Source organism: Lepisma saccharinum, chromosome 8, assembly GCF_977018435.1.
Source record: "Lepisma saccharinum chromosome 8, izLepSacc3.1, whole genome shotgun sequence".
Lineage (NCBI taxonomy): Eukaryota > Metazoa > Arthropoda > Insecta > Zygentoma > Lepismatidae > Lepisma > Lepisma saccharinum.
Genome location: NC_139236.1, coordinates 32278057 through 32302119, shown reverse-complemented (window position 1 = coordinate 32302119; position 24063 = coordinate 32278057). Strand labels below are relative to the sequence as shown.

Here is a 24063-nt window from a genome sequence, read left to right as displayed (position 1 = left end):
AAATTATGAATCTTCAAGAAAGGTTCACATTCTGTACTGCTTGGATGAATGGAGGAAGCAGTAACCACTAAGTGGAGGGAGTATAAGTACTGATATCAAATTCCAGTAACTAGTTGCTCACCAAATGAAGTTCATCATTTTCAGGACATGGGTAAAAATTAGTGCTGCAGTGAGAGAATTTCACTCGAGCATCAAATAGTCGGGACGTAGTAATCTAAGTGAAAGTGAAGTGAAAGACACAGTGAAATTGAAACTTAAGTGAACATAGTGATCATATCCATATTAAAATGTAGTTTAGTCTATGTTACTAATACAGATATATATGAAAATGAAATAGATGATTGTGGGCTGAAACTGCCAGGATGGGTATTTTACATAAGATTATTGTCACATTAAAATTGTAGCTATTCCATTGTAAACGCTCCAGCATGGGAGACTCAAACAAGTTCAAGTGAGCAGAAGTGGTTCCATGCAATACTTAGTAAAAATGTTTAAAACACAGAGGAATATTATTTTTATTTCTAACTGTAATAATATTGTTTGTGTCCATGACTGCAGAACGGGCTTACATTGTTTTAAAATTCTGGAAGTCATTCTCATTCATTTGGCTGCTAGAATTGTGATTTCAGACTTTAAAGCTTGACTCTTAAAGCAAACGTACCAAAGTATTGTTATTAAAATAATTTAAAATTTGCATATAAGGAAGGAACTAAGAAAATGATTTAAAAGGAATTTTTAACGTACTTTTCAAAATGAATTGAAATCGTACAAAATATATGGGCTTAAAAATATAAAAAGGAACCATTTGTTCGAAAATTCTCAGTCAAAGTACAAATCGACCATATCACTCAGAATTGTGTACCGTTAAAATTTAATACAGCAGCAGCTTATCTCCCCACATGAAGAGAGGCGAGTTCCTTCATTTTTGAAAGAGAAGTGGTGTATGATCATTGACAGTTAAAAAAATAATATTAAAAAAAACAAAACACAGAGCTGCACTACATTCACTTGGACATTCTAAGGCAACATTTATGGGAACGACCGAAGATGACAGGACCCCTCTCCGATTTTCTTCATATTTGGCATACTCAATAATTGAGGCCTCCTAATCACGAATCTGAAGCTAAAAGTTGTCGGAAATGACTAAAATTGCAAAATAAGCTAAAATAAGGCGTTAGTTTTCATAATGGAAACAGTCGATTTTCGCGAAATTTTTTTGTTTCACAAGGAAATATATATATTCCTGATACTACCACGACACCAAATTTTAACTATGTTTGCCTAACCAAACCGAAACTAACCTAACCACACATCAATGGTTCACAATTATTTTGCAATTTCTAGATCCTGATGCTACCACAACACCAAATTTTAACTATGTTTGCCTAACCTAACCACACGTCAATGGTTCATGGGGCTAGCATCAATGGTTCGCAATTATTTTGCAATTTCTAGACATTTCCGACAAATTTTAACTTCAGATTCATCATTAGCAGGCCTCAATTAGTAAGTATGTCAAATATGAAGAAAATCGGAGAGGGGTCCGGTCATCTTAAGTCATACCCATTTATGATACATTCATTCAAATTCCTTGACTGAAAAAACTACCACAACCAACTGATGTTTGATGATTACCCATATTCTTTAGCTGTCTTTACAACTTCAATCACAAAGTACCTTTGAAATAGTAAAAACAATGGTCAGAACGAGTGAGAATTTGCAGTGCAAGGGTTTAATTTATTAAATATGTTTGCGGAAGAGTTTGCATTAATCATATAAAGAGTGCATGGTTAATGACACCGTAAGGTAAATTTCTCGTATCCGACAGACGGCTGAAATTTGCTACCATAACTTCCACAAGTATAAAGAAAGTGCATTCTGTAAGTAATTTTTACTGTCAATTTTAAGAAATCCGTCTGTCCGATACGAGAAATTTACCCACTGTAATATCACCCACTTTCAATATGGTCAAACTGTTATGACGACGAAATATGGAAGCTAAAAGTCAATTTCTTTAGTTTTTCTTATTATTATACACAGAAATACACTGTTTTTTTTTTGTCTAAACACAATTCGGTTTTACCCTCAGATTCATAAGCAAGTTATGTTGCCTCTCGAGACTTATGACAATCGTGAAAAAAACAAACAAAAAAAAAAAACCCTCAGTTCTGTTAAGTAACGATATATTTAAGGTACACTGTGCACTTACCATACAAAACACTATAATAAATTTCTGTAATTGCTAAACTCGATATGATGTCCCAGGCAAATTATATTTCCATGCTGGATCCATTGTTCGAAATGATGTGCTATGTGCACAAATCCACACGCTGAAGTAAATTACTGTATCTCCCCACGCGGTAACACCGTTAAATATAAATATGTAACACAGCACGTCGCTAATGAACTTCACTGGACAACACAATCTGTACGCACAGTATTCTACTTTGACAAGCTCGTGAAAATCCACCCCTTATTGGTACGGTTGCCCGTCTGCACAATCACGACTCCCGTTTGCACCTCTCGCCGACACAATACACAGACTTTATACGACGGCAATCACTTCGGATACTTGGATTTGAATGTTGGCAAATTGACTACGAGAACTGTTACTTATTCTGTACTTGTTACTTTCAACTACATCAAATAATATTCACTTTTGCAATCGGCTTCAATCCGTTATCGAGTCCTTACTCTTTTGTTACGCATTCAAGACAGTCGCAATGTTGCCAAGTTTAGTCACGTAGGTTTCATTGACCTCCGCAGCAACAAGATTCACGGACGGCCTTGAAGGCTCGCACTTGTGCCTCACTTTTTTAATGTAAATGTTTTGAACTTCTCGGCTTTAGTATTTAGGTAAATAACTCGTTGGTCAATGACATAGCAGAGGTACGAAAACTGTCCGGTAAGCACCATGTGTATTATCCGAAACTATTATTTTGGGTTTAATATCGATACAACATAAACGTTACAAAATCAAACGCTGGTTTATTATTATTCACATTGGCGCGAATATGCAACAACCAAATTCAAACACGAAAGTTATTAGCAAATTATTATGATATTTAAATGGTTAGCCTGTAGCGTACATTTATGTTGCGTTTTCATTTCAAGTGGCACCTGAAACAGTCACAGTGTATTTTTGTATTTTGTTTAAATAATAGTGCGCCAACAATTAACCTTGACGCTATAGCATCACTTCTTCGATTATGTTTGGCAACGTCGCCACACCCAGTCAACGCTGAATAACCCTCGTCTCGGATAGGGTCAGAGCAATGAAAAGCGCATGCGCACGTGAGTTTAGCAGCGTGCATCTTCCTTCCACCTCTGGGTTACCTGCGTAGAATGCGTAACTGTGATGCTACGTGCGTGCGAGCTGCAGCTACTTCAGATGGGTTAGAAAAAGGGCAGCTTGCCGTGAAATTTCTACATCAAGACGCTAAGCTTTTGTAGCACGGACATCTTTAGCCGGTACGGATAATCATAAAAAATGTAGTTCGCATATGCAATTGGTCTGCTATATGGCATGCCCTCCCCCCCCCCCCCCAATAACTCAAAGGTAATGATGGAGCTTATGCTTTATGGGTTAACTTTCTGTTAACAAAGTAAGCACCATCAAAAATACAACACGAACGCATTTCCATCCTATAACTAAAAGTTACTTCAAATCAGAAACTATGTTCATAGCGTTGGGATTCTACTGTAACCTTTGTTTAATTTTAAAAAATGTAGTTGTTTTCCTATTTTTTTTATTCGTGTCTCTCTTTTGGGGCTGGGTCACCGGGAGTTTTTTTTTTTTCGGGTGGGGTCCAGCCTTCAATAAACAATAAGTGTTGGAAAAACTGATTGATTTGGATTATTTTACTTAGCTTTTCTCACACTTTTAGCTCATCGCGAAGTTGAGGATTTGTGACATGATGAAACTGACGATGGAACGCTCGCAAAGAAAACCATGCTCAGACTGGAATGAGAACCCGGGATCCCTGGCGTCGTAGCGCGCTGTGCTAGCCACGGAGGTCGACTGTTGGACATTTGTACCGAAATAACAACTTTAAATGCACATGTTACTATGTATATAAACTGTGTATGCAAAAAAATAATAATTTTGAAGCAACCATTAACACAAGTGGATAGATATATTTTGATTTATAGTTTTTCTTGGCCGTTAGCAATTCGCCTGGGCGTCCACCGATGACGTCATGGTAACGTCGACGCCTTGTAAGAGCTGGTCCGGATCCCACTTGAAACTTGGTTTGGTTTGAGTGTTTTAAGTCCTTTGTGCACAGTAAGGCTAATCGGGACTGGACCTACAGTTTAAAGTGGGATCCGAACCACTATGTGCCTCCACCGGGTATCGAACCCGGGACCCCTTGATTACAAGTCAACGACAATACCAGTACGCCATCGGGGAGGCCCCACTTGAAACTGTAGGTCGAGTTCCGATTAGCCTTTCTGTAAAAAAAGTGGAAAAATACTTCCTCTTGTGTGATTAGTCGTCATCGTTAGCCCATTAAGGCATTCTACACACAAGTTGAAATCGCCAAAGGGAGAACATTTCCTGGCCTAATTCACAACGTAACTCTGTATGTCGTTTCACCATGCAAGTATAGATAGACGCAATGTCAATGCTCTTAATTCTCATCCACGAAATAATCATTTTGATATCAAGCTAAATTAATAGCAGTACAATGCTATTGTACAAATCCGTGCGATAAGAAAAAAATACCATTCTTTGTTTACAGCGTTGGCAATTCATTTGATTTTTACCAGATATCGAAATCTAAGGTCAATGAAACTGAACGAATTTTACACACACAATCTAATTTTCTTATGGAAATTGGAAATTTGCGTTGCAGCCTCAAGCTTTGATTGTAATGCGGTGGGTACTTTCTAGCATTAGTGTGTGCGTGTTTTACATAAATTTCGGCATCTGTCTTTCTTCAAATGTTCTGTATTTTTGGAATTTTGAGTTACCCGAACGCTCATCCGCCAAGGTACGATTGCGTCTATTTTATTTTGATTCAATATTCGTGAAATACCGAATTATCACTTTTCAATAACGTGTGATATAAACATAAGCACGCCAATCATTCAATCCTAGAATTCCCGCTTAAACCTGTTTTGAAGATCGATTACGAAGCAAGAATCAACACCTGGATTATATACTGCAAACTTGAATGTGAATTGGCCACGCATCTGGTATTGAACAACCATGCTTGATGCTACCGAAACTGAAAATGACGATGGCATGCTTCTTCCGGGGCCTCCCAACAGATGTAAAATATCCAACCCTGATCTCGTACTGGCACGAGCCAAGCGGGCAGTCAGATCAAGGCAACTGTACAAAGGATAATCCTGCAATTTCAAAAGCATGCGCTTCAACATGCACTTGCAGTGCAGTCCACACTATATACGACGCGTGGCTTGAAGACTCCGAAACTCGTCGAAGCAAGATATTTCAGTGGCAGATGGTGAAGAAATGTAAGCGACACTCGCTTGTATAGTTGCTAACAACTGAAACTTGTCATGTAAAAACATTTGCAGATCTGTAGGTTTATTACTGAATACTTGGTGGACTGACAAAATGCAAAAAGATAACAAAACCGGGTTGAGTTGTATAAACAGAACAAAATAATATGCAAACACGATTGGTTATTTCAGATTGATTAAATTTTAAATTTTCGGTGCGTCAGCACTTGTGCAAATTTGCACGTGTCACATTTTACGGAGACCAGCTCCTTATCATAACTAATATAACACAAATGCAATGTCACAGAACTAAAATATTCTTACTTGGGTTAAAAGCTGAGGCTATAAAAAGCACACAGGGCAAAACACAGGACAACACACACACACACGGCCCTACGAGGATTATACTGGCCATAGGTCTAGACGCCAGGACTTCGTTAGTCTGCATAATGCAGTCCAGGGTGTACTACATGTACCCCGAAGTTATTTCAGATTAAACACTTTGTCATTTGATTTAGTTGACATCGCTTATTCGTACCACTAGGTTATGAAAAATCAGAAGACGAAAAGCAGAAAATTACCAAGGAAAGGCAAATCGTTCATTAGAAGTAACTTAAAAGTTGTGGTCGATGATGAAGTTCCTGAAGCTACAAAGAATACTAATAGACTGTGGAAGATGGAGCCAGTGTTGAAATGTGTTCAGGAAGCATGCCGAAAATTGTGAAAAAACTGCATATCTTTCAATTGGTGAACAAATCATCACATTTGCTAGAAGAGTATGTTTTAGACAATACATTCCGGGTAAACCTAATCTTGTGGGTATAAAACTATTTGTTCTGGCTTGTCCTTCAGGTAAAGTTGTGGATTTTCTGTGCTATCAAGGTAAAAATACATTTTCAAATGATATGAAACAAAACTTTGGTTTGGGTGGGTCAGCTGTGCTTACATTGGTAGAAACACTGAACCCTGGACACAGATTATATTTCGACAGATATTTTACCAGTGTTCACCTGCTGGAATAACTTTTGACAAAGGGTTTGCAAGCTACTGGTACAATTATGGTTTCACGAATTCCTCAACATGCAAAAGCTATACTAGTTTCTGACAAACAGCTAAAAAAGAATGGTAGAGGCACTTTCTGCACTGCTATTAATCCTGAGAAAACCATGTGTCACTAAGTGGTGTGATAACAGACCTGTTCTTCTTGCATCCACAATATATGGTCCCCATCCACTGATCATCCTATGCCACATGCCGTGCACAAGTACAACACAAATATAGGTGGTGTTGACCTTTGTGATAGAATGATAAGTTTCTATCCATCCAAGGCCCGTACAAGAAAGTGGACTGTTAGAACAATACTCCATATGATTGATCTCATATGCTCGAACATATGGATGCAGATCATGGAAATGCGAAATACACAAACTTCACCCAAACATGAACATGAATTGTTAGACCTTAAATTTCACCTAGACAGGTCAGAATGTTAGACATGCAAACACAGATGATCAGGAGATAGGTCTACCTAGTAAGAGAAGGCGTTCTACACCTTCCCCTTGTTTTGAGATCAGAACAAGGAATGTGGCTCATTTACCAGAAGCTGTACATTTTAAGAGGTAACGGAGTCCCCCGCTGTAGAAATTCTGGATGTCCTTATTATACACGATTTTGGTGTAAGACTTGTAATGTCTTTCTCTGTCATGTTCCAGGGAGAAACTGCTTTGAAAAATTTCACTTGATGTAAATAATAGTGCTAAAATGTGCTATAATAGAATGAAAAGTTATGTTCTTCGGTAGAATACAAAAATGTTACTATTTAACTTTCTTTGATGTTATATTTAATACGAAATAACTTCAATTACATTGTCATTTTTGAACCAAGATATGTAAAGTACGTACTTAAGGCAATAAAAAAATTCATATGACGTAAAACCTGTAGTCTTTAAGACCCAATGTATTGCATACAGTACGTCAAAGTTCTCGCATTGTTGAGCAGATATTGTTGCAGAACTTGGATTTTTGCATCTAGTAACAGAAAATGATAAGGAAAAACCCAAGGAGCAATATAAATATGCATGGACTTTTTCTCTTGGGTCTCAGGAGGATAACGGAAGAGAAGGGGAGAAAGCGAGTTGGCAGAGCAAAGCATTGCTCGCTGCTGCAAACGGCTGGTAACTGCGCTCCCAACCCTCTGTGTGTGTGTGTGTGTGTGTAGATTAGCATTCAAAAAAGTAATACACATGCCGACTTCAACATTCCGTCCATTCAACCAATGTATTTTTTTTCATCCTAACGTCACGCATTGCTAATTTGAAAGTTGTCGAATTTATTTTTGGATTTGGAACTCGACTGCTAACTACCAGAATTTATAACATATTTGGTACCCAGCACAGCAACATATACACACACATTTACATAATTCAAGTTTGATTTATTGTAATCGGAGAACAACTCACTGAATTTGAATAGATAGTGCACAAAAAAGGATTTTTGAAATTATTTCAAAATCATAATTACAACTGTCAAGTGTATTCGTTAATTATTTTCTGAGAGTACATGGATTGGCTTCACTGTGTAAGACAATTGGGTACGCACTGCTGTAAAACTGCGTAGTGACACCAACACAAAAAAAAATCAAATTGCGAAGTTGGGGTCACCGAATTTGAGAGAATATTCAAAGAGCATATTAAAAATTAGTTGCAATTCAATAAGGCGAAGTCATCATACAGTATTATTTTGAAACATTGGTTTATTTTTCTCTCCATCTTGCCAGATAAGAATTAGGCGACTCAAGAGAAACTGGATGCTTGCAGTTAGTGAACCCCCCTTTTCCCAAATAAACTTTCCCTGTCATTCTTATTTTTGCTCCTCAGGAATGGAATTATCTGAGCATAGAAAGAATACTGAAAGATCGAATTGTATAACTTTCGAAAATTTTGTCTCTATTGTGATTGTATTTTTTTTTTTTTAAAAAAAACATTTTCTCCTCCCGTCTTGTAACGTTGGAGAACTAAAACATAGTTTGTTTTAGTTTATTGGACGGCAAGCTTATCAAAGAAAGGACAATCTAGTTGTGGGTCTCAATGTTACCTACTGTGAATGTGGTACATTACCATCGATAAACTCGGTCGTAAACCACCAAGGCAGTACCACAAACCATCAAAGTACCTGAATCTCCCACCCCCATCCACTTCCAGCGACGCCGAATTTCTGCCTGGAAAATACCAAGGGTTGGCGGTCCAGACAATGCGAGGGTGCCCGAGGCTAAAAGAGACCTTGAGTGGGTCACCCTTGAAAACGCAGGTGCTCTACCTTCGGAAGACGTGAACTCGAGCTTGGACATCACGTAAACACATAGACGCTGCAAAACCAGTCCTGTGCGAGCAACACTTTCTCCCAAACATTGCAATATCAACCAACCTCCAGGCACGTTTCGACTTGTGATACAATTTCAACACGTTCCACTAACGTGTGACAAACATGATATGTATGATCTTTACTTTTTCAACAAGTGAGAGGTACATTCGTAAACTTAGCTTACTAAAACGTTAATGCAAAAAGCCTTACTGAAAATAAGACAACAAAAAATAGCAGGCAATCAGAAGCGAAAATGCGTTAGAAAATAATAGACACCTCAGAAGATTATGGTCCAGCCTTTTCCAACATACTTGTAAATTTGCCTATACTTGCTGCTTCTTCGTTATTATAACAGAATCTGCTGTTTCTAATCAATAGCAGCATTTTATGCCGACTTTTGTCGCGAAGTGCTTCAGCAACTATAGCATAAAAACTATCAGGAGGTCGACGGCATTTTGCCAAAACTTCGTACTGTATGTCCGTATTTCTGAGGTACATAAAAGAGTAACTGAGTTACTTTATATCAGACAAAAATGTTTTTCGAAAACCAAACCATAACTTCCAATAGTTTCAAGGTTACTTACAAAGGCAGTTGCTGAAAATGAAACTATCAAGAGATAAAATTTGGTTTAGGCCCACTTTATGCACAGGGAGATAAAATTTGGTTTAGGCCCACTTTATGCACAGATAGGTTAATAGTGACTGGACCTACAGTATAAGTGGGATCGGACCACTGTTGGCTCCATAGGACTGGTGATCTCATTGATCTGAAGATCAAGTTGCCACTACGCCAACGGGGAGACCCAATAAGATAATATTACCTAAATAAATTAACTCCAAATTGAATGAGTAGAATTTCCATGGGAACTTAATATATTTTATGCAAAAGTCGGCTGTAGTTCGCGTTTGTCAGTCACGGACACTGGCGGCTTGTAATGATTCCATTGAAAGTCAATGTATTTATTACAAGCTGGCATTGTCCGTGACTGTACAGCCAACGACAAATCTTTCATCAGCATGTTTTCGCAACGTGGGGTTCAAGAATTGAAACAAAAAGCACGATAAACGGAAGGCTTCATCACAATTCCAATAAAAAAAACAAACGAAAATAGCACTGGACACACTGCCTACTGTTATCTTTGCGACTGATTGTATCGGTAGACTGTAGGGGGTGGGTGTGATATTTTGAGGATGTCTTCCCCTCTCCTTTCGTTGAGATGACTGTGGTCTGTTTGATATCAGCAAGTCGCAAAACGCGACTGTAATATTTCTATTTGCGATCTTGATCTCTAGGCCGCCATTTCTTGCGACTAAAAAGTTCTTGCCTTTATAAACATGTTTTCTTGCTACACACACACGCACCCAGACATATGAAGGGGTAGAAAAATACAGGACGCCTGAAAATTTTCACTTGGTGACTGAAATTTTAAATCCAGTCCTATTTTAAAATATGCAGCATGGTAGAGTCGGCCATACATTAGAATATATTGCATAGTTATTCATGCTACCAGTTGAGCCTTCTTTAGTAAGGTGCAAGAATTAATTAGTTTCTATCCAATCTTATATTAATTAATAAATTAAATGGTTCTTTTGATTCATGGGTTTCTTAGCCCGAATTTGCCCCCCCCCCCCCAAAAGTTGGCTCATGATAAAAGGAGTGCTGCCACCTGGATTATTTTTAGTTTTTTCTACGTTTGTATGTATGTATGTATCAGCATATCTTCGAAATGTATATTGACTAATTTTCATGGACTCCACAAGTGAACGAGTGTATGAGAAACGGAAAACGAACGAGTTCGGGACGCGTTGGTCTTGGATTAATTCGCTCATTGCCAAAGAAAGATGTCCTACACATGGCTTCCTTCCTGTAACACCTCCACGAGTTCGCATTCCAGACGGAAACTTTCACTTTCACCTTCTTTAATTGTTTGCGATGTGCCACATCTTGCCAATAAGTAGGGTGAAACACTTTCCAAGCGAAACCTGCTCATTTTATTGCCATTCAGAGTAAGAAAAAGTCATGTTATAATGTTTTATTTCACTTCTCGTCAACAGTCATTTTGAAAGCGGCAAGAAATTATGTGAGCAGTGAGGATTCAGCGACACTGTCGTCGCTGAATTCCTTCCAAACAGGAAGACTTTATTTTTATTTCATATGACAAAAGTTATTGTTATAATCTATCAAGAGTTTTGTTTTGTTTGAGTTAGTGTTTTAAGTCCACTTTATGCACAGTAAGGCTAATCGGGACTGGACCTACAGTTTTAGAGTGGGATCCGAACCACTGTGCCATGGCCTCCACCGGAGAGGCCCTAATCTATCAAGAGAATTAATATACAAGGATGAAGTGAAAGAAGAGATAGGACGAAATAAATAAAGAAAAGTAAAAGTAAAGTGTTCCCCTGTGCTTTGCATCACGTCCATGAAGGGATATAGGGGTGTGTGGAGTTAGGGCCCCACACTTTCTTGATCACGGTCGAATGTGGGGTGATGTGATCAGCACCAAGTCCCTGGAAAGGCGGCCAGGGACTTGGCCTCCCCCCCCGTTTCCTCCAGGTACCCAATTTATACGACGCTGGTGGGAGCCGGAGCGGCTTGAACAGGTGGAAAAATCCCGGTTCTCCCCCGCCGGGGATCGAACCCCGGGTCTCTCACAGAAAACAACGCGAGAACATAAATACGGACAAAAAGATTACGCTCATCGGGATCAGTTCTACGATTTAGTGAAATCCGAAGAAAAGAAATGTCACACAACGGAAATCGAAATCTGGCCCTTTGGTTATAGTGGCGAAACACAGACGGGGAGTGTGGGGAGGTAAGGGAAACCAAGGCAGTTTTAGAGATGTACTGGCCAACTGTGTTTAATTTCTAGTTATGGCGTACCTCAATTTCTGATTCTCGCTCAGCCTCCTAGCGATTGATGGTGAGTACAGTGGGATCCACTAGTATTGGTCGGCAAATTTTTCATGATACCACCCTGTGTGTCTTTAAGCGAAGGTTTTTTATGTGTGCTGGTGCAGGAGTTGTCAACAGCTTGTTTTGAGTTTTCTTTTAATTCTTGAAGCTCTTATTGGGTCAAATAAAGTGCACGAATATGGTGCTGGACAGTTTGCACGGTAATACTCATGGATCCCACTGTACAACTAGAGTCAGTTCCGGTCTGGAAGACCTGGCCTACAAATCTGACTCTCGTATCTGAGAACTTTGTTGCCTCATGAAAATAGGTAGCTCTCTAATCAAACAGTAACAATACATATGGTCGTGATGGACTGATTACTTCACAGGAGGGAGAAAAACGAAGAAGAAACATTCTAGCTCAAAGCAACGAGGAACTTGAGGAAAGACAATGATATGAAATCTTGTTATTAACATTGTAGCATGAGAAATGTTATGTACGTGCTAATGTGCAAGCTCCACCGTTATGACTAAGTACTTCCTCTATGTTGGCGGGGTACTCATGCATATACAGAAAACATAGGAAGTTCTAGTAAATAACCTGACATTGGTAAGCATAATTGACTGGAACAACGGTTTCCCATTCTGTTATGGGAGCTTCAACCAGATATATGTTACGGACATGAGTGAACGAAAGGGTGGCATATACAAAGTTACCTATGAATTAGGTCACTAAAAGTTTCACAAAACAGTAAATATTCGGAGATGAAATAGGTGCAATAAGTGGATTAGTTATCAGTAGGTATTAATTGTACACTGAACGTATCGTACCATCTTGGACTGGACCTACAGTTTACTGGGATCCGCCACTATGCCATCGGGGAGGCCCCTAAACAGATGATATCGAGAAGCGACTTTGAACAATCACGAAAGACATCGGTTATCAATTTTACTGTAATTTTGATCCAGGTGTAATATACATATTTGCCTTACATTCCAGTTCACGAAATTCTCGAACACAAGGCTCTCGGAATAAGTCTCGACAAGTCTTGAAGGCTCTGGTCTAGCCTAGTTCTCATCTCGATTTTTTTTAAGGGCGGCCTGTCTTGTATTGCTATCGTCCATAAATCAGGATAGTATTTTACGCAGTTTTCCTTTTGGCTGGCCTTCATTATAGGCATAAAAATAAAGTTGAGATTAATGTGCAACCATAGTTTCAATCCACGTTTCTAGCCACTGAAAACTGCAAATAGGCGATAAAAATATGGTGAAAAGGCACGATAACAGGTTCTGAAAGTACGTAAAGACAGAACAAATCCTAATATTGCGAAAAACGAAAGGTCTAAAATTCAAAATGCTATACGTGTATAACAATGACAAACAGTTTTGTAAAAGTGTAGCATTGACACTTCCTATCGTCGTCTACCATGATCATTAAGGATAATGTGAAGGAGGCGATCATCCTTTACGCTCATGTCAATCGCATTTTCTCCAAAGTTCTTGCAGTCAAAGACTGGAAAAAAGAGGGGGTTGCCACACTGTACCCTTACAATCTCTGCCTCTGTAAAATAACCAACTGCGGGCCACCAAAACGCACTTTTGCAGCAAACGCTGCCTTACAAAAGGAGGTCACTCAAATTGCTCACCCACGATTTGAATTTGAGACAGCCAATGTGTATTGCCGGTAATTAGCGAGTGAATTGGAAATTTTGGCTTGAACCCCCCTCCCCCGCCCCTAAAAAATCCATTCCCCATTCCTGCTTAAATTGCAGAAAATTTGATATTTCTCGCAATTTTGGGGTGTTGCCAGTTGCATGTACCCAGGGTTGGCAAATGGTTGATTTATCCGCACACCCCACAAAATTTTTCAGAGAGATTCAATTTACATCCTCCAAGTACGAACTCGTCGTACCTCCCAGAAGGAAAATTATGGATAGATATCTGGCGGGGGTAGAATCACCAAATTGGGACCACCCTTCCTTAAAAAGAAATAATTCCCTCGTAGACAATTCCTGGAAAGCCAAGGGTGTTGCACATTCCATAACTATTGACTGCCTCTTCCGGGTTATGAATGGGAGAGCAACATGGAAATATCCCTAAGCAGAAAAAAAGAGACGCCGACGCATGGAACATTGACCCCCCACCCCTTCTCCAGCGTGAAGGTCGGTCGGCGTCGGGTTGTGGCCACGTGACTTACAAGCGATCGATCCCAAACGAAGCGCGCTGTTGCCAAACTTTTGTCAATCTCCATTCCACCCCCACCACCCGCCGACAAGCAAGTGTATTATGTAATAGAGATCCTAGACATACAGAGGCGCAGGTAAGGAAAATACTGTTACCTAACGCAGAAGGAGTGCGTAGAAGTTTCACTTGTTGCTTAGGAAACAACTTATGCGGGGCGCACTACTAAAACAGTCCAGTAATCGAATCTGTTTCGACAAGTAAAAATAAAGTAAAGAATTCTCTTGTCTGAAACCATATCGTTGCGGTTCCTAGGGTAGTGAAAGCAAAGCTTCACAAATCCTCTTATCTCGACGTGGTTGAGTGGAGGGCTACGAGGTCTGAGGTCACAGGTTCGAACTTTGGGTAATGGATGTGTCATTAGGTCGTATGAGTTTTGCTGAGCACCTGATCACATAAGGAGCACCTACTTCAGTCATGAGCGTGCTAGCTAGCATCTCTGTATGTTACAAAGTTAAAACATCAAGTCGCGACGGAGAGATGGATAAATCCTCACTTTTGTGAACACGCTCCGCTACAGTTGGAGCACGTGCTCACGAGAACCTGCTTCATTTTATTGACTGATTGATTTGGTTTACTTTACTTCGCTTTCCTGCCACTTTTGACTAATTGCGTAGATGAAGATGAGTAATGATAAGATGAAAGTGATCAAGGGACACTCACATTTTCATTTTATCAATACGGCGTTAGTTCCACCATCCAATTCATAACTTCTTCATTCATCCCCATTGTCGAGGTTAATCCAAAAAGTAGACGTAAAATAACTAAAATAGAAAGTGACATAATACAATTATTTTTTATTTTATTAACCTTCCCCTAGTTACATCACATGTGAGCAAAAGTAAAATTTATGCCATACCATAGTGTCTCAATGTAATAATAAAAAAGTTGGAGCTGCGTTCACCGAAACAGTGATATGGTATATGTGTATTTATTATACCCCGGGTTCAATGTCGGCGTTGACCCAGCATGGTGAGGACGATTGGGGACTAGTGCAAGCAATATTAGAGGGCTTCTGCATCGAAAGACACAAAACAGCGACGATGGGACACCATGAACTAACCACGCATCACCCAAGGAACGAACGTACCAATCGAAATAATTTGACGCGTTAGTGGTATTCGTAGATTTGGAGAGTTTCTTAGTTTTTGAGATATTGACAGGTAATAAATAAATTTAAAATATCTCTCTCAAGGCCGGACAGATCGAGCTATCAGCCCACCAAATTTCGACTTTGTAGCTCTAACAATTTGAGGTATTGACACATCTAGTAAACACTTTCCTCACTTATGTTAAAACTGAGGCTTTGTGGTCCAATGTGGGTCCGAAACGCAGCAAAAGCAACGGGAAATTTCTCCATAACGTTCAGTTATTTTACGCTGCTTTTCTACCTGTTCCGGCTAATCAGTTCGAAGTAGATGAAGAAGAATTTGAGAGAGCACACACACTGAACAAATTAGAACATACGACCAGACCGTCTGGAATAGAACCCAGTACCCTCGGAAAGGGGGGGGGGGTCTTGAGATGGGTCTCCAGAGCTCCTCTCATGCATTACAATAATTCATTTATTTTTATCATGGTGTTTAACTTAGGAAGGTAGACTGTGCAGAGAATTCAATTTGCAGATTCTGGAAAGACTTAAAACGAAGAGAAACAGACATGATCTCGCAAAAGAATATACATCGAAAAACCCCCATCAAATTAATAAATATAAAGGAAAGACCCAAACCAAATATATTTCTGGTCAGGCTGAAGGTTGAGCGATACATTCATCAAATATTTTTGAAACCTAATTTTTCGCAAACGAGTTCCGAAAAACACATCTCGCAAGAACAACATAAAGCACGAGACCTGTGTCGGAATCAAATGCAACCTTCAAATAACTGTTGCAAGGCTGGTAGCTTTTCTTCCTGCTTGACAGCAAGTGGATTATGCAACAATGCTACAAAGCGTTGACACAGAGTAAAGCTACGTCACGTAGAGTAGAATACTTCCGTGAGACTGCGTCGTTAGAAATGGAGTGGCGTGGTCCGCGACTATGGTGTTAAACAAAATGGGTCGAATCCCTTTTTTAATGTGTATTATTTTATGTCCCCGAGACACGTGAAATATATAATTTTAGGATGGCATTTCTTTTCTATGAAGGTCATGTCACACCTTGCCACCTTCCAGACACCCATAAGCATGTGAAATATGTCTGGGGAATAATCACGATTAATTTAAAGTTTTACTGTTATCTTTTATAGCCTTTTCGTCAATAAATGTGCCATATTAAATTAATAGAGCTACAAATAAATATAAACGGGATAATGTAAGTATGTGCGTATTTATTTGTAGTATTGGTCAGCATAAATATTTCCAATTTGAAAAGGAAAAATGAAGAACTTCACGGGCGAAATTCTTCTGAAACTTGGTATTTGTAAAGAAAACACCATTTTAGTATCAACTTGAAAGCACTCCTCCCAACCGTCCGTAGAAGACTGACATTTAAGCGTGGAAACGCAGAAGATCCGATTATTCGATGAGGAAAGCAGCCATCACCACCTTTCCTCGTCTCGTTATGTGACAGTTTCCTCGAGCATATTTTCAGTGTTTTTCCATACAATCTCATGACCATGTGATTCAGAAATAGTATGGATGGACACTTTCTAAATTTCACAGGTCTAGTGACCGGAACCAATGTTTAGCAACAATCTTTTTACCACATTTCTAAAAAAAGACGTGAATAGGAAACCAGTTTCTAATTACATAGCATTTACAAAATTTGTCAGATAAACCACAAAAACAAAAGCTTTAGACAAACAAAAAAATCCTGACATTATCCTGTAGGTATGCAGTTTATTTCATCTTTCATATGCATACAGCACGGTGTTAGGAAGGTACATTTAGGGAATGTGGGGATAGAACACCACATATTCTCGATCTCGTCCATTCTAGAGGTGATGTGATCAGCACGACGCTCCGACCACCTTTACCCGCCCAGTTACCCATTGGTTTGAGGCTGGGCGACTCTCAGAGTCGCTTTACGGGGACAAGGCTGGAAAAATTCCAACCTTTGATTACCCGGCGAAGTGTATGTATATATTTATAAGGACTTACTCCTATCTGAGAACGTTCTTTTTTATTTGCAGGAAAATGTTAACTCCATGCTCGCCACTGGCGCTGGTACTCAACTGTTGTATTAATAGTGCATTAATGTACAGTGACGTGCACTGAGGAGTAGCTAGTCTAGCAGAGATAGATCAATCAATCTCACATCTCGAATTATATTCAAATCACAATATTTATTGTCTTGTTAAAGCCACCACAGCTCATACGCAACACTTTCTTTTCCACGCACTTCTCGTCCATCGGTGTTCTCCGCGGGCAAAGCAGGCTGGATACCCTAGCTCGCTCTTCTTCAGCCAGGCCAGTTTTCAGGTAGAAACGGCCGGCCTAAGGAAAAGGAAGATTTCTACCTCTAGTTCCCTTGCCCCCACGCCCCCCGCTGCAATGGTTGAAAGCCCAGGCTTTCAGGTCCCCCAGTCTATCTCCTATAGGACAGATAGGGGATTGGTTTCTCATAATTTTTTTGTAAATCCTCTAAAGAACACAGGGTGAAATTTTCTGCAGTACTTATGTTCTCTGTATTTACACAACCTTTTACACGTTGTACAATATGTGTGTATGTATAATATGGGATGTAGTTTTATTATTTATAAAATAGGAACGTGTTATGTGCAGACAATCATGTTATGCTTTCTTTCTTTTTTTCTTTTTCAAATATGGAATATATAATGATTAAATTACAAATATGTGCTCAGGCTCTCTCTGACTCTCGTTTTAGTAGTGTTTTATTTAAATATACTAATATATTGGCCTGTAACAGTCATAAATACGGCTGTATTTATTTGGGCAAGAGAACGCGTGTTCATATTGTTGTTGGTTTGGTTTATTTTGCTTCGCTTTTCTGCCACATTTGGTTATCGCGAAAATGAGGATTGAGTGATGATATGATGAAATTGGTGAAGGGACCTCATATGAACAATCCAGGCCAGGATTCGAACCCGTGATGAGTGCGCATTCTTGTCCTATGTGTTGCAGTGAATAATGAAATAATTTGGAATGAAAAATGTATCTCAGAACTCAAAAAGTCAAATGAATATCATTGAAGAAACTACAAAAAAGTGTGTTGTGTTTTGTTTCCTGTCACCAAATCAACCAAGCGCGGGGGAGTGGTTATCACAGCGCGCTACGACACCAGGCGTTCCGGGTTCGAACCCCGACCCTGGCATGGGTGTTCCCTGTGCTCGTCCCTTAATCAGTTTCATCGTATCATCTTCACAATTAACCAAATGTGACAAAAAGGCGACGCTAAGTAACAAAAATGAAATCAAATCATTGATTGATTGCTCAAATTGGTTTATTTTACTTCGCTTTTCCGCCACCTTTGGCACAACAAAATAGATGAAGGAACACACACAAAGAACACAAATGGCCAATCCGAGATTCGAACCCAGGATCTCTGGCATAGAGTCAAATCAAATAGTTTTTTATTTTCGAATGTGGGTGGGGGTTACGTGTACTTTTGCAATCTTTTCCTGTTATTGACATTCTTCTTTTTTGAAGGAATACTGGCCCTAAAGGGAGGAGGGGTGTGACTCACACCAACCCCCCCCTTGAGCACGCCACTGACTGCTACCCCAAGTGTCGACGTCACCGCACGTCACTGGGTCCACTGTCGCACTTACATGCACTTTACTGAATGTAATGCTGTTACATTCACGGCCTGATTACGCAGATTGGCGCGACATGTCTATTATCACTTTTAACGAAATTCATAAATCGCTATAGATGAAAAAGTTGAAAGCAACGACGTAATTGCCATTTTCCCCTCAAGAGAGGCAGACTGATGTTGAAAGTCAATAGTCTCGCCTCGGTATCATATCCGGTTTCAATCGGCATGAAACCAATTTTCAACCCATACAATAGGCAAATGAATGCGTGTTTGAAACTGCTATAACAAGAATAACACTCTTGTCGGTAAAGAACATTCAGAAACTTGGCACAGAAGGATAAAAACCTGAATAAACGTGATCACAGGACGACTGTGAGACATTGTATTGTGACAAGCCGCTAACAGCGTTGCCAGAACCCAGGATCGATGACGCACGGTGTTTGGTTAATGATCAATGACAGCGCCATCAAGTGCTGAAACCAATAACTAACCGATCGCACAGACGCGAGCGTGAGAATTTAGGTAAAAATGGCAAATACAATAAATTACGATTTTACATGAAAATTTATAAATTATATCTTGCATTTCACAGTTTGAAATTTAAAGTTAATATAATTTTGGTGTCATTATCAATAATTTGTCTTTAAATTGATACACTTTTTTTGAGGTTTCCAAAAATAATTATAATGCAGTTTATTTCTTTATTTCTTCTGTCAGAAGTTGCTGACGCTATAGAATCACATGTTAATAAATGGTAACCTTTGTAAATAATTTGAAGCAAGTGTGTTTCATGAAACTTCAGTGTGGGGGGGGGGGGGGGTTGCAGCATAGCATGGGTTTTCATCTCGACTGAAAACACGTTTACGCTTTGCGCACACCTGCTGACCAATCACACGTGTTTGTTACTAGCAGGACTTGAAGCCAGCCCTTATCTACCCCCTCGCACTAATTTATTGTGTCACTGATTACTTTTTCAAAATGAAAATTGTTAAATCTCGGAAAGCTCCAGAGAAGTTTGTATGAATCTACGCGTGTACAAATCTGTTTGATCTGAAGAATGTAAGGAGTTGGAGGAACTAATTCAAGTGTCGAGGAATTCTAAAAATAAATTTATTGAAAGAAAATCATGTGTGTTCTTACGACCATAATCCTCCACCTGATTAGGATGCTGTAATGAATGATATATTCGAAATCAATACTAGATTTAATTTTGGACGGTATAAGAGAACATTTCAAACTATATAGTACTTGACAACTGCTTAGAGAAGAAAACTAGGGTAATTTATACCGACAGTGCTATATAACAAAAGAACAATGCAGAATTTCTTACGAGTAGCAGCACATAACCTAAAGTTGCAATTAATGTAAAGCGACGATATCGAAGGTGAATAAATATTGTTAACTAAATACAGTAAAAGGTGACGAAACCCAAGGTGAATAAATATTGTCGTGGTTAAATATAGTATTGTAAAGTGACGAAATGTGCTTTCTACTTTCGCCATTTTCCCATTTGCCAATTTTTCCTTTGCCATTTTTACCGGACACCGAGCGTGAGGGTATCTACACTGGACATTTATGGAAGAGGGTTTTTTCGGTCATAAACTGTGCCCCATATTGGCTTTGTGATGTATAAACTATAAATCGTCAAGGCAAACAAGCAATAATTAAATATTACTGTGGAGAAGGCTAGCAGAAATATGCGACATGCTAATAAGTACAGCTTGATTGAGGATAATGGCAGCACACAGGAATGAAAACAAAATACTGTCAAATGGAGAGAATTGTGGGGGGGGGGATGTAGTTCACACACAATGCAGAAGGGGGCTGCATTGAATTGTGACCAAAAATCACGAAACTGCAGCTCTTAGGATCAGTGGTGAATTAATTCCAACCTTCTAAAGTAAACATCAGTGAAAATTATACATTGAAATTTACACAGCAGCAACATGCATGGAAATTGTTGTCATCACTAGATTGAGGACCGATAGGTATTAAAAAACTTGTACAACAGGCGGGCAAAAAGACCTGCCACCTATTAAAAATAAGCACTAAAACTGGTGATCAACAATTTTATCATCATTTTCCCATATTAGGCACTCAAAAAGCTTTGAAATAGGCACTTATGAATCAGATAGGCAACATATAGCAAAACTTTGTGTATTCTTTTCAGAAATGGATTTTCAAATGAACAGTCTACATATTCTGGATGGAGAATCAAAAAAGGTGTTTTAGGGTGTGTTGCAATCTGATTCTGATTAGTTGTTGCAGATGCATTTTCCTTCAACTACAGTGCACTCCGACTTGCTATTACCTACAGATGCACAATTTAGCACCATGTGAAAGCACAAAGTGAAAAAAATTATGGATATGGTCAAAACAAAGAAAAGAAACTCAAAATCCAACCAAAATATATAGATATTCCACTGACTCAAAAAGGCAGTTTTCATCAAAATAGGCACATATGACTAAAATATATAAAAACAGACACTTTAAAACTCACGTATTCCTCTCAGAATCGGCCCAGAACGGTTTTTAAACTTAAGAGGTGTCCATTATCTGACCAATGAACAAACCAAGCCTTTTGCAGCAAATCCTTCGAATAGTCATACCATAAACTTTTGTTTCAATCAAGAATGCTTCTAGATGCCCTGAGTGATGTAAACAGGGGCACAGATTTGTCAAAATTATTGGGGTGGTGGGGAGGTTCTGATCACTGAAATAAATTAATGAATGACTCACTCCCTCCCTTTTTTAAGTTTTGGCCTCAGTGTTCGGAATCTCGTAAAAGACCTCAAAAATATTAAAATTTTCATTTACAGTTCGAATGCAGAATGTCAATTGTTCAGGGATGGATATGTCACAAGTTTCGTCAACCATAATAGCAAAATATTCCCGACTTTTAATACCTGTTACCACGGAGCGCAAAACAGATCTCCATAATATCAATTATCTCGTTCTGAATGTCATGTGAGAGCCATTTGTAACCCAAACGTCTCATCCACTCTCATAGTTCATGCACATCTTCTTTTGAAACTCATTTTAGTAAAAGTGTTAACAATACTCATAATTATATACTTAGCATATAGTAATAAGTCATGTGTTTTGCTGTCTCTGGTCATAGCCCCCCCCCCCCCCAAGGTTGATGGTCTAGAACATTTCAAATGTGTATTTAAAGTTAAGTTCATGTGGGGGAGGGGCTCCCCATGGAGTCGGCACCTATGGATGTAAAGATCACTGGATCTGATACATTTCAAGTGTTAATAATATACTCTTGATGAAATAATTGTTATTCATTCTGCTTCCACCAACAATGTGAGTTTGCATATGGGCAACACCAGTAACGACACACGATTTTTTAATGTCTGCTGCACACTGTGAAATACGGCAGTAAATACACATCATGGTATGGGCTTCCATTCCTTGATATCTCCTTGAGCCACTTGTTAATTGTATTGCTCGATTTTGTGTCCTTTTGTCATAGTTCAGTTAATTACTGGGTTTTAAAAATGTGCATGTACTTTATACAATCACTAACTGATTGTCCGGGGCATTGGGAGTGTTAATATTCATCTTAGCGACCCCGAAAACTATGTATTCCACACTAATATCGGTCATTTTACATATCACCCCCTTCCCACCCCCAACCCTAGGGTACCAGGGGTGTCTTGGAGTTGAACAGCATTGGGAGTGTAACTATTCATCTTAGCGACCCCGAAAACTATGGATCCCACACTATTATCGGTCATTTTCGATTATTTTTACGTCACCCCTAGGGATGTCTTACCCCCTAAGTATTTCTTTCCACATTGTAAGTCATATGTGTACCAAGTTTGGTCATCGTGAATGTTACCAATTAGCTTAGCGACTCCGAAAACTATGGATTTGACAGTAATCTAGGTCATTTTTCACCTCCTCTCACCCCCCATGCTGATAGGTGATGAACTTGGAGTTGAATGCCATTGGGAGTGTCACCTTCATGAATTTATGACTTTGTGCTGTGTGCAGGGGGAACTTTACCTTTTTTTTATACCTAATGTTCCTGTGCTTAGCACCACGCCATGAAGGCGTATAGGGGGTGTGGGGGTAACGCCCCACACTTTCTTGATCTGGTCGTGAGTGGGGGTGATAATGTGCAACTGATAAATACTTGATAGAAAATTAACCTACATAAAAAAATATTCTATAAAAAAAGAGTGCCAAACTGTCCACATAATGGAGCTACAAGGCCTTGCTGTGGTGTCTTTCAACATCACCACCTTGTAATGAAGGAGCCCTGGGTTTGATAGCCGGTGAAGGCTGGTTCAATCCAACTACAAACTGTACAAAGGGTAGGTTGAATTAATTTTTGCAATTTCTTAGCTCATAAAAACTATAAGACGTATTCTTAATAGACACATGGACAAGACACCTGAAATAATTGATGTTTTGTTAGTTAAACTAGTATTTACAAATTCTCTAACTTTATATCTTCACGTTTACTAGTTTCTGAGTCAACAGCAGCTCATTTTAGACTGACTGTAGTCTCTCACAGCCAGAGAAACAGATCAAGCAACTACTATTTGACACATGAAACTATTCTCTTGGGCTATCAACCAGGCGAGTTGTGGAAAGGATTCCAAATTTTCGAGAGCTAACATCACTCTCATCTTCAGGCTAGAAGTGTCCTGAGCATCAACTCAGTGCGTGTGTGTTCATAAAGGGAATCTATAACACTATATATATCGAGTTGATGCTCAGGACTGTACTTCTACCCTAAAGATGAGAGTGACGTTAGCTCTTGAAAGTTTGGAATCCTTTCCACAACTCAACTGGTCGATAGCCTGAGAGAATCTTTTCATCATTCGTCCCCACGAAAGCTTCAAGATTTCCTACTATTTGATAAGCCCATCAGTCCACCAAAATTATCCATGTAGCTCTTGTAGCTTCTGAGATGCTGATAGGTCATGCATATGGATGGATATGACAAGTGGATCAAGGTACTCTTTTCAGCTTTCTTGATTAGTACTGTAAAATCTATTGTGTTTGTTGATTCATGTCAGTTAATGTTAAGGTTTAGTTGCATATGAAACTGATAATGATTCTAGGGTATTGAAAGGTTAGTTATTATTATTGAATCTCAGGATGATGAGCGGGATACCGCTGGACTGCTCTACTGATTATAGTGTATGCCATGAAGCTGCCAGTACCTGGAGGGTTATGTAGCCAACCATTCGCAAGCCACCGAAAGCATCGCTTAGAGCTAACTGTAGTTCAACAATGACAATTCGGAAATCCATGTCCTATAACTACATTTTAAAAATATTAAACAATTTTAAAATATGCTTTAACTCATTTCATTTGCAAGCTTTTTGGTATTAATAAGTTCTACATAAATAAGATTCTA

The 24063-nt window shown here is 39.1% G+C and overlaps 1 protein-coding gene across 2 annotated transcripts in view; it reads right to left on the bottom strand.

Moving 5' to 3' along the window:
• The window catches only part of LOC145990912 (SIN3-HDAC complex-associated factor), a 71822-nt gene that overhangs the window by 20586 nt on the left and 27173 nt on the right, over positions 1–24063 (bottom strand). The window contains exon 1 of one of the 2 annotated variants that reach the window (XM_083126428.1): positions 2210–2695. The exons of the other annotated variant lie outside the window; for it this stretch is intronic. The gene's annotated coding sequence lies outside the window, so the exon portion shown is untranslated. Of the gene's footprint in view, positions 1–2209; positions 2696–24063 lie in introns of those variants that run through there. 2 annotated transcript variants of the gene reach the window in all.